The sequence below is a fragment of the Ornithorhynchus anatinus genome, chromosome 17 (assembly GCF_004115215.2).
Source record: "Ornithorhynchus anatinus isolate Pmale09 chromosome 17, mOrnAna1.pri.v4, whole genome shotgun sequence".
Classification (NCBI taxonomy): domain Eukaryota; kingdom Metazoa; phylum Chordata; class Mammalia; order Monotremata; family Ornithorhynchidae; genus Ornithorhynchus; species Ornithorhynchus anatinus.
The window spans coordinates 26,702,787-26,717,316 of record NC_041744.1 but is presented as its reverse complement, the minus strand read 5'-3'; the positions used below and the strand labels follow the sequence as shown (position 1 = coordinate 26,717,316).

Here is a 14,530-nt window from a genome sequence, read left to right as displayed (position 1 = left end):
GAAACCCATTGAAATGATTATTTTGACAATTAATAGAGCATTAAGCTTGCTTCACACTGTTTTAATCATGAGTCAAGGTTCAGTGCTGACATGGTAATATTAATGAACTAGATTGTCCACAAACCTAGGCCTCTGTGAACATTAGAAGTGTGTACATGTTCTTTCTAAGAGTCCACCAATGAATTTCCACTTTTCATAGGTTTTGCCACGTTTCATGGAGAAAGGCTTTTAAAATGTATTAAAACAATTTGTAGCAATTGCCACTGTCCCTTGGCCCAAGTAATTTATTCTCTGGTCATCATGCTTAGAAAGTTAGATATTTATTTATATTTTACTGAGCTAACTGACTGTAAGTCTTTCTTGCAATTCATTATTTAATTGTGGGATTGTGATACAGGAGTTCAGTGAGCTATCAACATAAAGATGACTTGAATTCATTTGTACATTGTACTCCTATTGTTTTAAATGTCCTAAGATTTCATTAAAGGGTAAAAGAGCTTTACTGTAATGCTTTGTACATTGTGGAATTTTCTTTGGAACATTGTACAAATTGCATTCTCATACCAGCTAACATTTACTGAACCCAGTGAATTTAGAGTAGTATCTTAATTACACTCTAAACTTATTAAAATCATTACACTGACCCCATATCCAAAATGGTGAAATTCAGATGCATATGCCCACATGGCAAATTCAGGTGACTTCCTACCTAGAGAGAGAACCAGGATTTATAGCTCCAACTGAATCACTGGTGTGTTCTCTTTTCATGTATATTATGCCACATTTTCTGAGGAAATTCAAGATGTAAAATAAAATTCACCCTAACTTTAGAATGAAATGGTTAACTCTTGCTGTTTGATCTTTGGCAATGTCAGTTTGTTTGAGTAAAAAAGCTGATATCAATCAATAGTATTTATTGAGTGCTTACTCTATACAGAGAATATTAATAAATTCTTCGGCCCCATCAGATTAGATGGCAAGTCTCATTTTTCATTTGTAACAATGATGAAGATTTTTACCCTGCTCTATCTTAGTGAAGAACATTTAAATGATACTTCACTCACTATTACAAATATCAAGATTACAATAAAATAAAAGCCCCCCTTTTCCTCTGCTCCTCCTCCCACTCCCCATTGTCCCTACTCCGCTCCTCTGCTCTACCCCCCCACCCCGTCCCACAGCACCTGTGTATATTTGTACATATTTTTCTATTTATTTTATTAAAATGTGTATATACCTATAATTCTATTTATTTTGATGGCATTGAATGTCTGTCTACTTGTTTTGTTTTGTTGTCTGTCTCCCCCCTTCTAGACTGTGAACCTATTGTTGGTTAGGGATTGTCTTGTTGCCGAATTGTACTTTCGAAGCGCTTAGGCACAGTGCTCTGCACAAACAAACAATAAATATGATTTGAATGAATGAATATTCAGACTAATTTTATGACACTTATGAATTAACTATAATTGAGAAAAAACTTGTGCAGGACATAGTAATAATAGTATTTATTAAGTGCTTACGGTGTGCAGAACACTGTACTAAGTGCTGAGAGAGAATGGCAGGGAAGCTGGTGAATGAAACCACTCTGGAAAATTTCAGCAACCTTCTCTCCCCTTTCTAGTTTGATACTGAATAGACTGGATGAAGGCCAGTGGAAGATGGGGATGCCTTCAGTGCAGGTGGCACTACAACATTTTGACAAAAAGGTGGAAGAAAATTCTCAACCTTTCCCTTCCCTAGTCTTCTATGAGTCTTTGGAACGCTCCAAGATTTCTGTGGGATCATGATAGATTGGTTTATTTTAGTTTATCTGAAATCACAAGGCATTAGCAGACAGAATGTCAAATTTAAATGAAGTTTTATTTCTTCTAGAGAAAGAACAGCAATTAGGATGATGTCTAAGTGGATTAATTCTCTGACCTCCTGGATTCTCAGAAGACTGCCTATATCTCCCAGGACTACTCAAAGCTGCTGACAGGGCCCAGTCATCCAAAGCCATTGGAAAAAAAAAGCCTCAATCCCTTAAACAATGCTAATCATCTCAGTGAGTTCATATGTTAGCTGCTAGAATTTAATTGCCTTTGGAAAATGTCTCACCGCTCCAGAACTAGCCTCTCACCCATTTATGGGAATGTTGATGTGCCCTCATTATACTTGAAAATAAGGGAGGAAGGATGACTTTTCAAACAGAAGCTCCACTATGTTCCGCTGGCATCAATGATACTTGCCATGATCCTAATCTGTAATAGAAAGTATTTTTCTTCCCTGACCTAAGACTGCAGAGGCCACCACTAGTGCACTTGAAGACAACACTAAGCAGCAGGTGGATGGATCCATACAGATTGGGACAAATAGTTCTTGCTTCCTGTGTCAAGGAGTCCCCATTCAAAAATCAGACTTGAGCCACCAAAAGCCTGACATATTTGAAACAGCGGAGCGCATCTTCTTTATCCACTTTAGAACTTGGTAATGTTTTAACACTGTAATTGTAACCCCTAGTGCAGTTAGCATATTATTAAATATAAATAATTTATATTTGCCCTAGGGTGCTTTGTACTCTGTACTGTTTTTTATTGTTTTAAATAGTATATGGTTTATCTTTCAAACTGAGACACAGGTGGCATTGAATAATGATGCATGTCATGGTCTTCAGAATAGGACTGTGTTCGGTCTCCTAAGTAATTAGATAATATTAGTCAACGTTTGAGTTGTTACTAATTAAGACTCCCAATATCTCTTCTCAAGAGGCAACAACTCCCACATAAGGCAATGTTGTATTGTTACTTAGTGAGGGGTTAGTTAGACTTGAAATTTCATAGTTTGTGAAACTGTTCCCATTGTGGCAGAACCTTATCCAAGTCTTTTAAAGTGCACTTCTCCCTTACTTTGGTGGGGTCAGGCATAGTTCAGGGCTAAACATGAGTAACTTATGATGAGAGGTAGGTGAGGGCTACTGTTGTTTACCATCCTTTGTTCCTTTCTGGTCCCCTTTTTTGGAGTCAGGGACCTCTAGGGGATCTCAAAATGCAAGTGCTGAGGAGACACAAAGGCAACACTCCCACTCTCCTACACAGGTAGTAGGCATGGAGGTTATCTGCCCCCTTTGCCTCGGCTTTGGCCCAAGCCGCTTGGTAGGCTGGCCAAATTTGTTGAAAATTGAGCATTATGGATGCAACTAAAGTTTCTTCTTCCTCAGAATTCCCAACAAAATATTCTTTTTGTTAGAACTTGTGCTCCATTTTTGTAGGAGAGTTTTATGGTACTTCTCTCTCCTTTTAATTATTTTTGAGTATTTAAAATGTTTTAATAATCACAAAGGTGTTCGAAAGACCCATGATAATAACAGTTAGAGGGCAGAATCCACATATTGAAGGACAATACAGTTGCTGTTTATAAAAGATGGTTTGCTTGAAACCTGAAAGCTATATATCCCCTATACATTATAGGGATGGTTTTCTGCCTATCAAGGAATAGACATATGTAGTTGCAATTTACAATGTTATCTTATATTTTTAATAATTTTAAAATACTATATGGCTTCAAAATGAATGATAAACAGAAAATTTGTTTTTATTTTTGCTTCCAGTTTCTTGGAACTGAAAATTCCCATGGAGTTACACAAGATGAGCTTTTCTTGCTCTACGCACTGTAAAGCTCAGCTCTGCCCTAGCCAAGATATTTAGCCAGAGTGTTTACTCTCCTTTCCTGCTTCTACTCATAAGTGCCTGCTAATATGTGTTTTTAAAGGTGCATTGCTTTAAAACCTGGAGGTATCCCTTTGCACACGATCATGGTGGGTTTTGTATGCCAAGTATTAGTAGAAATGTATTGTTACGCTTTTCAATTGGAAAATAACAAACCTCAATCTACTGCCTTCCGTGTTGTTAGATGTGACAACTGTCCACCATTATATCTCATTTCCTTTTGGCCCAAAATCAATGCTGCTGACGGTGTTAATAGCCATATGTTTTGCAGCTGCAAAGATTGATATGCACGCTTTCTCTGTTCCTTTGCTTTTCAGCACCTGACTCTGCCTGCACTTTGGAGCATGCCTGATGATATCATTACTTGAAAAGAACCACCCTCAACCCCGATTGCCACTTGCCAAGTCTCTCGGTCTACTGGTTGGAGGGATTGAAAGAGGTAATGCATTTTTAGGGTTAACACACATTTGGGACATTGAAAGAGGAAGCCTACCAGGTGTGGACCTTACCTTCAACCTCTTTGTTCAGGAACAGATCACCTCTCCCACTCTCCCACAAAGGTAATGCATGCAGACCTTGGCCCATTCAAGGTGGAAGTCGCTTTGCTATAGTGACGAGAACAGACCCTGGCCTAGAGAATGTTTTGTAAAAGCCAATTTTGCTAAACTCATTCAGGTAAATTGAGTGTGAGTAGTTATTTTAGTCCTTGAAATGTTTATAGCAGTATTTACCAGAGAAACTTTGTTGTTTGCTTATTAATGGCAGAGATATTAATTAGTAGGGTCCTTACTTCACCTCGTTCTCCTAAGATATTCAGGCTTGGGTTTTTTGAAAATTCTCATAGTAAATGAAAACTCAAATGGTCATGCTCTTTCATTCTTCCACGACTTACAGGTGCACAAGCAATTTCTTCCAAAATGTTGGGCCATGTGCCCAAACAGACTTGCTTTGTTGAAAGAAGCAGCATGCCATAGTGGATAGAACATGAGCCTAAGAGTCAGAAGGTCATGGTTTCTAATCCTGGCTCTGACACTTGTCTGCAGTGTGAGCTTGGGGAAGTCACTTCATTTCTCTGTGCCTCAGTGACTTCATCTGTAAAATGGGGATTGAGACTGTGAGCCCCATGTGGGCCTGTGTTGAACCAGATTTGCTTGTATCCACCCCAGTGCTAAGTACAGTACATGACACACAGTCAATTCTTAACAATGCCATAATTATTATTACTGAAAATTGAGTAAAGACCTTACATCCATGACTACTAATTGCTTCAATACTCACCCATTCTTACCTCAGAGTACTTATGTATATATAATAGTACTCTCTTGCTTCCTCTAGCTGAAATTGATCATGTCTCCCCCAACAGCTTGTAAGCTCCTTGTGTGCAAGGAACATGACTACCAACTCTTCTGTATTCTCTTAAGTGCATCATACAGTTCTCAGCACACATTAAATGATCTGTGTATATCACTGGTTGATAAATTGATTGAAAAGTCTATGACAACTGCTATAATTGCCATCAGGAGCCTCAATATCTTTTTTTTGAGTTCAGTTAGTGTGAGGTATAGAGGGGGATTGTCACCTAGGGTAATGTAATGAATGCCAATTTCCAGTAATTTATTTCTGTACTTCATTTATTTATGTTAATGTCTGTCTGCCTCTCTAGACTGTAAGCTAATTATGGGCAGGTATATGTCTGTTGTATTGTTAACTGTACTCTCCCAAGTACTTAGTACAATGCTCTGCATACAGTAAGTGCTCAATAAATAGGACTGAATGACTGACAGTCAAATTCTGGGCAGTAATCTGGAAAAAGCTATATGAATATTTCACTGCACTTTCAAGAATGTGATGTAAAATCTGGAGGAGATTGCAACACTTTCTGCGGGGCTCCTAAGTAGGACACAAGCATATTCAAAAAGCAGCTGTGGATAAAGAATGTTGTTTTTTTCTTTTACTCAGTAAATATTTGTTTCACTCAGAAATTTTTGTCCTCTGGATCAGGCATTAAGTCAGATATGATAAGGTGATGAAAAGTGTATGGAAATTTTGTTAGTAAGGCACAAAACCAACAGAAATAAATTTCAAAAAGGAAGGTTTAATTTCACTGCTGAAAACTATGGGCTCTAAATGAGATGTTCAGTAAAGAATCAGCAGGGGTTCTTTAATCACTCAATAGTCCTTTTGTTTGTTTTTCAGTAGCACCTGCTTTGTGCGGAACACTACACTAAGTAGTTGGGAGGGTCCCTAGGACTAGTAGGCATGATCCCTGTCTTCAAGGAGCTTATATTCTAGCAGGATTTCTTGTCTTGTCATGACTCCCCTTCTGACTTGTGTATTCAAAAAATTCCTTCAACCTCACAGTGCCTTCTTGTGTTCAGAAATCATCCCCCTTACCTATCATATGAATTATTTCTTAATACTGATGTGAATTAAACGTGACTTATTACTTGTGATTTTTGTAGAAAACATGAGTTTGATTTAATGAAGTTATGGGATGAACATGTCCAAGGGCCAGTGATTCCCAGGGGTGGGATTATTCATTTTGACCTTACCAAGGCAGGTCTACCTGAAGCTCCTGCAGGCTTTTCATCCAGATGTGCCAACTTAGTAGATACCACTTAAATGGTTTTGTACCTGGGTTCATACACATACAAGTCAGAGCAACAAGAGTCTAGGCAGAGTCAAATACTCCAGTAATCTGGGGTTTGGAAACTGTTGTTCTCTGACAAGGTAAGGAAATTCAATCTTGCACTTCTTGCCTATACTGCTGTTTGTTGTGGATGCACTGGGAGATTCACAGGTATTGAACCACACGCACTACCCTCTCTCATTGCATAGTGAAGAAAGGTTCCCCTCTCTCCATTTTTTTCAGATTGCCCAAAGACCAGGGAATCAAGTCTTGGTTCGGAAAGTGAAGTGAAAAGGTGGTTACGGCTAAGAGATTTAAGGATGAGGAAGTCTATACATCTACAGCTGAGTTCTGATTCCACATGGATAGGTAACTGTTGTCCTCAGAGTGTATTAGGAAGTGGAAAAGCTAAATGAAGCTTCTTACTAACTTTGGAAGCAAACTTGGACATTAGCCGTGTGTATTCTTTTGATTCATTTGTCACTTGGTGACAGAGGGACAGGGCCAACTCAATAAGCCAGTCTCAAGCAGAGTATTCTACCCTGTGGCATATTGCTGTTCTATTCTCTTTGGCCTCCTCCTCGAGCCCCCTGTTAATAATCTAGGTGAATGAACTACCAAAAACTCACCAGGTTACCTCTAGCTGTGGAAAAGAGAGCCTTACTCCCGTGATTCCCTATTACCCCAAATTCATCCTACTGCCTTCCCACACTCCAAATGATATTTGGCATGCATCATGGGTGTTAGAATAATCCCTGTGACATCAGAGAGAAATTAAGGCACACTTAAGACCAAGATGTATGTTTCCTCTATTAAAAAATAAGTTGCCATCTTTCCCTTCCACTAGGTTCCTTAGCAAATATGACAGTAATTACTTTTTCCCTCTCAAAGTTTTCTCTTAGGATCTTTTTTTTTGATTTTTTAATCATAAGTTTCTCAAAAGAAATATAACAATAAATGAAACATTATAAATTTATGTAATGAGAACTTAAAATTTCAGGCATAATTGGGCTTTTCTCCAAAGGGCCCAAGTGCAGCCAGCTGTTTCCTGCTTTCTTAGAAGATCTACAGCATCTTCTTTGAAGAAACCTAATTTTCTAAATGCCCAAAAGTATGGTAATGCTTCTTCCACCCCATATCTTTTCAAATCTCTCACTGACAGGCATAAATTCTATTTCTTTAGATTTTAATTGCTTAAGGTAATTGGTTACTCTAAAACAAAAAGGTAGAATTTCCCTTCAAATAGTGGAAAATAACAGTTAGTCCCATATACTCTGCATGATACACTGGCACTGATATTGTAAGAACATTGGCCCATACAATTAGAAGAGACCTTAGTTATCACCATGTCTTTTTACCTGCTTTCAAGAAAACAAAACCTTTTGTTATCCAGGCAACATTGTGTCTATTCTTCTCAAGAGATCTCCTGGGGTGGAGACTGCATAATCTCTGCTAGTATCCTGTTCCAGTGTTTGATCAACTTCACAATCATTATTTTCTTCTTCACATTTATTTTCAACTTTTGCTTGTTTCCATTTAAGATCATTTCCCCTGTGCCCCAAACTTTCTGTAGACATGGAGAAGAATGGGCTGTCTTCCCCCTTCATAAAAATCCTAAAATATAACTTCTCTTTCCTCTTCTCCTTATAGTTGTGCTCCGATATTAATGCTTTAAGTATGCAGCATGGCATTTCTACACGTTCCCCCTGTGAAGCACATTATGTCAAGCTGACTTGTAGAGACACAAATAAGGAATCTGATTATTCTGGATCTTCCCACAGAACTGTGCACAACACTTGGCACAAAACGATAATGTCTCCTTTCAAAAAATGGGTGATCCTTGGTCCTGAGAGTTCAGGATGGAGAACCTGGTCCTAGCTATAAATTAAGTGTTTGTCTCCCTCACTAAGTGGTGAGCAGCTTGAGGATAGGGATCATGTCTTCTAACTCTTCTGTACTCTCCCAAATGCTTAATACAGTGCCTACCCAGTAGACACTATTAATTAATAGGTAATTCTGAATCCATTTGCACAGCAACATCTTCTCAAAGGTTAGATTACTGAAGTAATGATAATGTCTCTAACCATATCAGTATAAAGCTGTCAAAAGGGCTGGCATTTAAATATTTTTTTTAAATGGATGAAAAAGAAACCCTGATGATCACATTCACCTATAAGGTATGATTCCACTGTGGATCCATGGTTCTGGCCACATTGGGTGCACAAAAAGGATGTCCTTTATTGAGTTGTCATGTTGCCTATCTGTAGACCTAGCACTGTTTTCACTTCTGTCACCTTGCCACCGTTTTCTTGATTCTTAATAAGCTTCAGCTTATTCAGAGCCACTTTTCTGGATTACAGTATGCCACGCTGATCTTTGCTCAACAACTAGCTTGCAATTTTAAATTGTGTTACAGTTTTGTCTGAAGCTTTATTTTACAGTGTCCTTAAAACATTTCCTCTGCCCTCCTTGCGTTCAGCTTCTCAATTTCAGATCACCATACAGCAGATCTTTGACTATCCTTGTGGGAAAATAATTCAATGTCCTGCAATCCTATACCAGATTTGGTACCCTGTCGGGAGAAAAAATGAAGCATCAAACATATTTAAATCACTCTGTATGTATGGATTGAGAAATACAGGATGATGTAGAACTGCTGACCAATTAATGAACTTAATAGATTTTCCTTTATTTGCCCTTGATTGAACATTATAGACTGTCAAATGGGAAGTCAATACTAATGACAAAATGAAAAGCTAACAACATAAATCAAGTATACAATGATTACATTTGTGCTTATCCTTTGCAGTAGGTCACAGAAATATAGTAGATGCTTTATTTCTATTTACCAGTATTTGCTCCTGGATTGTCCACCAGGACAGTCACCATTAAATCATCATTGACACTAGTAACATTTCTGGGAGATCACATTGCTAAAAATAATGCTTTCACTTTGGAATTGGTGATTAACTTTTGGAAGCATATACTCCAAAGACATGCTCTGACAGAACTCGGTAACTTTACATTTCTGAACATCAATACTGGCATGATGTCAGGGGAGAGAAAGGGCACTTTTCATTTTGAGTGTGGGGGGCGAACTTGGGGGTGGAGCATGGAGAGAGCAGGGTCATTTGGGTGAATAGGGATCCATCCATCAAAGAGAATTATTCAGCTCTGATTCCTGCCCACAAGGTGTTTACAGTATAGAAAGGGAGACCTTTGATGAGGTGCCAGATAACGTAGCTCATGCGGTACCTCGAATTGGAGTGAAACAGTGTGGCCTAGTGGAAAGAGCCCAGGCCTGGTGGTCAGAGGACTTGGGTTCTAATCCTGGATCCACCACATTCCTGTTGTATGACCTTGGGGAAGTCACAATTTCCCTGTGCCTCAGTTACCTCTTCTGTAAAATGGAGATTTGACACCTGTTCTCCCTCTTACTTTGATGTGAGTGTCACATGGGACAGGAACTGTGTCTTGTATCTTCCCCAGAACTTAGAACAGTGCTTGACACATAGTAAGTGCTCAGCAAGTACCACAAATATCATTATTACTGTAGGTCACTCCTTAGTCATTATTACTGTAGGTCACTCCTTATTTTCCCTAGGTCTGTTCACATCCACCCAAGTCTTCCCTTTGTCTTTTGGTATCCTGAGAAAAGCAGACTCAAACTTTACCTTCATCAGAGTTTTATTAAAATATCTGAAAGAGCAACATTGCTTATGGAGAAAATGCATAGCACTTTTAATAACCTCTTAGCACTTGATGTTTTCTTCAAAACAAGATTGTGAAGAAATCTCTGAGATCTGTGTTAAATATCTGTTCTGAATGGTAATTCCTCCACTCACCACCATAATGTTCACTAAAACAAAATCATGCCAAATCACCAGTTAAGATTAAATCTAAATATGAGTAATCACACTTATTTTGGTACCTGAGTATTTCTTGGTTTGAGTTTCTCAGCCTGTTCAGATGAGAGAGAAAGAGTGCTTTCAAAGATGAAGATATTGACAGTGAGATCCTATGCAACCATGCGTGTATGGCTGAGGAGACTTTTGCTAAGTGACAATCCATTCCAAACTGCATGCCTGTAAAAATGCACAGCTAGACAGGCAGGCAGTCAAAATGAAAAGCTGAAGTGACATGTCTGTATGAATCATGCAAAATAATCAACTATATATTACACCTATGCCAAGATAGAGCAAGGCAGAAAAGGGGAAAAAAGCAATTTATATGTTAAAATGAATTGAATATATTTTTGTGACTTGATACCTGAAATAATTGTTCATCTAGTTTACATCCTTAATATGAGAAAGAGGAAAATTACCATCCTAGAGAAGTACATACTATATTATGATTAAGCACTTTGAGGGGAAAGCGACTAAGTTATTAATAAAACAAACTGACTAAAATAGGAAAGATAGTGTGGGGAAATTCAGTGTTTCAAAAACAAGCTAGCTGGGCAAAATGCACTGGAATAAAACAAAGTGATATTCCTGGAAGCCAGTGCTACACTCTTCCTAATTTTCCAGCCCTCTTTCTCAACAAGGTCATGGCACTGCATGGAACCTGTCATGCCCTCAGAGCCAGGAGAGGCCATAAGAAGTCCTTACTCACAGAGCACTGTGGGTTATCTTAGAGCAGTACAGTCTGAAAATTTCCCCAGAGGCAAAGTTTATTATCTTTGTGGCACTTCTGAAATTCAGTCCTCTTCCTTCTTTCCTCGGGAGCAAGATTCTGTACCCAAACCTACAACATTACAAACCAAAGTGCCACCACAGTGCCCTGAGGTAGACAGATGAGGAACAGTTACATCCAGTGTGCAAATTGATAACCTGTCAGACTAGTGAGGTGTGAAATCTAGGAGCCGTCTGCATTCAAATTTCCTGTCAACTTTAATCATGAATATCAACATGGAATTCAAACCAATGAAAGAGGTAAAAGGTCATGCCAGTTGTCTGATGTATTGGGGTTATCAGTGACCGTGCTTGTTTTGGCAATTTAGTATCACATCCTAAATGAGGTCCCAATTTGTTTCTCTAAATATGGCATTTTCTTTTAAAGGAAACCTAATGGTAAATGGGCAATATGTACAAGTAAAACAAGCAGTTTAAGCAATTTGGAATATATTTTTCCTGTAATTGTGAAGGATTATTTTCCATCATGCTGCAGACAGATGCATACTTATAACAAGGACACCAAATAACGGTGCCTGTGGTCATAATAATGGTATTAAGTACTTAGTATGTGCCAAGCATGTGATCTGCATTCATAAGAAGCTTCAAATATGAAACTGTTTGTAGATCGCACAATTGGGGTTGAGTCCCTAACTCAGCTATTCAGGACAAAGGAAAGAAAATCCAGAATTGATCAGGAAATGAAATAATATAGATTAATTTAGCCCTTGTCAGAATTATTCTGACTCTCAAGTGGGCATTTTTTTTCTTGAATGGTTGGTTTTAGCTTCACCATAGACTACAAAGGTGAATAATTGGTAATCTCTCATTTCCTTATTAACCAATTTATTGTGCCTCATTCTCATCTCTCTCCAATTTGGCATTTCTTTACCTTATTATCCACTGCTTTTTCCATCTTTAAAGACCTTCTGAAGTCTCCTCTCCTCCAAGAGGCCTTCCCCAATGGATTTCTAATCCCACTGCTCTATATTTCCAACTCCTATTTCAGCACTTTTGTGTTACCTAAGCCCTTAAGTACTCAAGAGCCACCCCCCAAACTGCCACTATCATTTGTGTACCTATTTTAAACTCAATTACTTTCTCCTATCTATAATTTACTTCAGTGTCTGTGACTCCCACTAGACTGGAAACTCCCTGAAGGAAGAGATCATGTTTACTAATTCAATTCAACCCTTCCACTCCTTAGTACATTGTCTCCCACAGTAGCATCTAATAAATACTATTAATTCATTGCTTTCTGTAAATTGTAACTGAACTTTAAACAAAGCTGTGTCTGCACGAAAGCAGTTACTTTGGCAGGGAATGAACTGATGACACTAGTTGGGGGTGATCATATCCTTAAGGTTTAGAATGCAATTCATTCTCATGTATCTGTATCAAGGAGGGAAAGGCAACCAACATGTGCTAGCAATTAGCCCAAATGATCTGGACTTATTCTTTTCCATATACACTAGCTTGGACAGTGCTTATTTTTAAAAATTAATATTGTTCTTTGATTCAAATGAACTACCAAACAGAAATACAATTTACACAATTTACAATATCTCTGCATATTTTTGCTTTAAACTTTTAAGAAATTGATATTTCTTTTTGTTTGTTTAGCATTCTACACTTGAATAAAATAGATGAAACCTTTTTAGCAAACCTTCCTAGAAGTCTTAATATTTACTTTTCACAAAAGCAAACATTATACATGTGTTATTGCTCTGTGTGGTAAATTACTCATTAATCATATATCAAACGAAGATGGGGAAAACCCTTCCATTTCCTAAACTTCACCTAAAGTAAAAACCATCTTATTTTTCAGATCATTAGTGAATAACATAGTAAATTCCACAGAACCTACATAAATCAATTTGGAAAATTATTTTCTAAAATGCATTCTGTTCAAAGTATGTTGGAATGGTTGAGGTCTCTAAGCACAGATCACATTTTGGTAAGGTTAGAAAGAGCTATAGAAAGAGCTAGTTTATCCTAATGAATGCATTTTATTGTGAATTTATTTCCAATATGTATCATTAGAACTGTCAATAGGATATGGCTAAATCACATGGAAATATTAAATGTAACATTTAAATATTTTATAATTTATATATTCATAATGAAGTTGCTATGAGAATTTCACATTCTCATTTGAGCTCTAGACAACTTTGCAAACTCCGCATAGCATTTTGGAATTATCACTAATCTCAAGATGGCCAAGCTGCCATCCAAGAATCTTTATATTAGTTACTAGTAGTATTTATTGATGGCTTACTCTGTAAAACACAGAGCCAAGCCCTTGGCAGAAGAGTTAGTAAACATGATCCCTGCCCTCAATGTCCTTAGAAATTTATAGTTGAAGGTTGACTCTGAATTGTTCTGCAAAGGCACTCTTTAACCAGTGGTGTATCCTGGCTTTAAACAGCAACATACCCCTTGCCAGTGCAAATGTAATATTAATATTTACACTAACCTGAGTGTTCAGAATGGATGGAGTCTCACATCTGGAAATATGGATGAGTCGTAATTTGGGGACTTCAGGATCAAGAGAACATGCAGGGACACAATTGTAATGGCTGCTTTATGCAGTGCCACTCACTCTATTCTATGCCAGGCATATTGCTGTTGGGTCACAGAGTATAAAAAGCAAGTAGATTGACAGGAGTACAGCACACTGCCAACTGCATCAAAGGGTTTTGTGTATGGTCCGAAGTCACTGAAGCAGAGTTCTGCTGTTGTGCCCTTAGTGGCATGACTCAATGGATGGTTGCCTTGGTATCCATTGTGGTCTTTGCTGCTCAGGTTAACCAGTTAATTTTCAGCATTGCTCCTAGGCCTGTCTACCTTGAAAAACAATTTAGGGAAGTTTTTGGTCAGAAACCTTCATCACTGATGGTATAACTTTTTAATGCTGGACTAATAGAGTAATATTTCAGTATCTACACTTTAAAGTAGGTTCAAGATCTGGATTTATAATAACATTATTCTACAAATATCATCTCGAGCCTATTGCTAGGAGACAGGCCAGAACCGCATGTGGCAATCAGGAAAAAAAAAAGGTAACCCTGTTGAAGCAGAGCTTCCGAAAGACAAAATTTTAAATGGTGCTAGATGCCTTGAATTGCAAATAATTTTCCAAAGCAGAGCAAAAGATAAACTGTGTGTAATGATCACTTTTTAACCTCACCCACACTTAGACAAATATAATCTCACCCATAGAAATGTCCTTCCCAAATTCATTAATTCATTAATTCATTCGTATTTATTAAGCACTTACTGTGTGCAAAGCACTGTACTATATGGTTGGAAAGTATAATTCAGCATTAAGAGAGATAATCCCTGCCCATGCCAGGCTTACAGTCTAGAAACTGGGCTTACTACAAAGCCAACTCTCCCTCCCGTTCAATGCACACTCCTTCCCTCTTCCTCTGTTTTTGCCTTAACATACTGTTAAATAGATATTCAGAGCCCGAAAAAAATATTATACAAACTTTGAAGTCTGATGTATGCTACTTGGTTGA

General features: G+C 37.9%; 1 long non-coding RNA gene across 1 annotated transcript; it reads right to left on the bottom strand.

The window, feature by feature from the left end:
• Window positions 1-8,551: 8,551 nt before the first annotated feature.
• On the bottom strand, window positions 8,552-13,666 carry LOC114817861. The gene is made up of 3 exons (XR_003765729.2): window positions 13,483-13,666; window positions 10,265-10,294; window positions 8,552-8,905 (listed from the first exon to the last, which is right to left on the bottom strand). It is a non-coding gene; the product is annotated as an uncharacterized LOC114817861 (long non-coding RNA).
• Window positions 13,667-14,530: the final 864 nt, after the last annotated feature.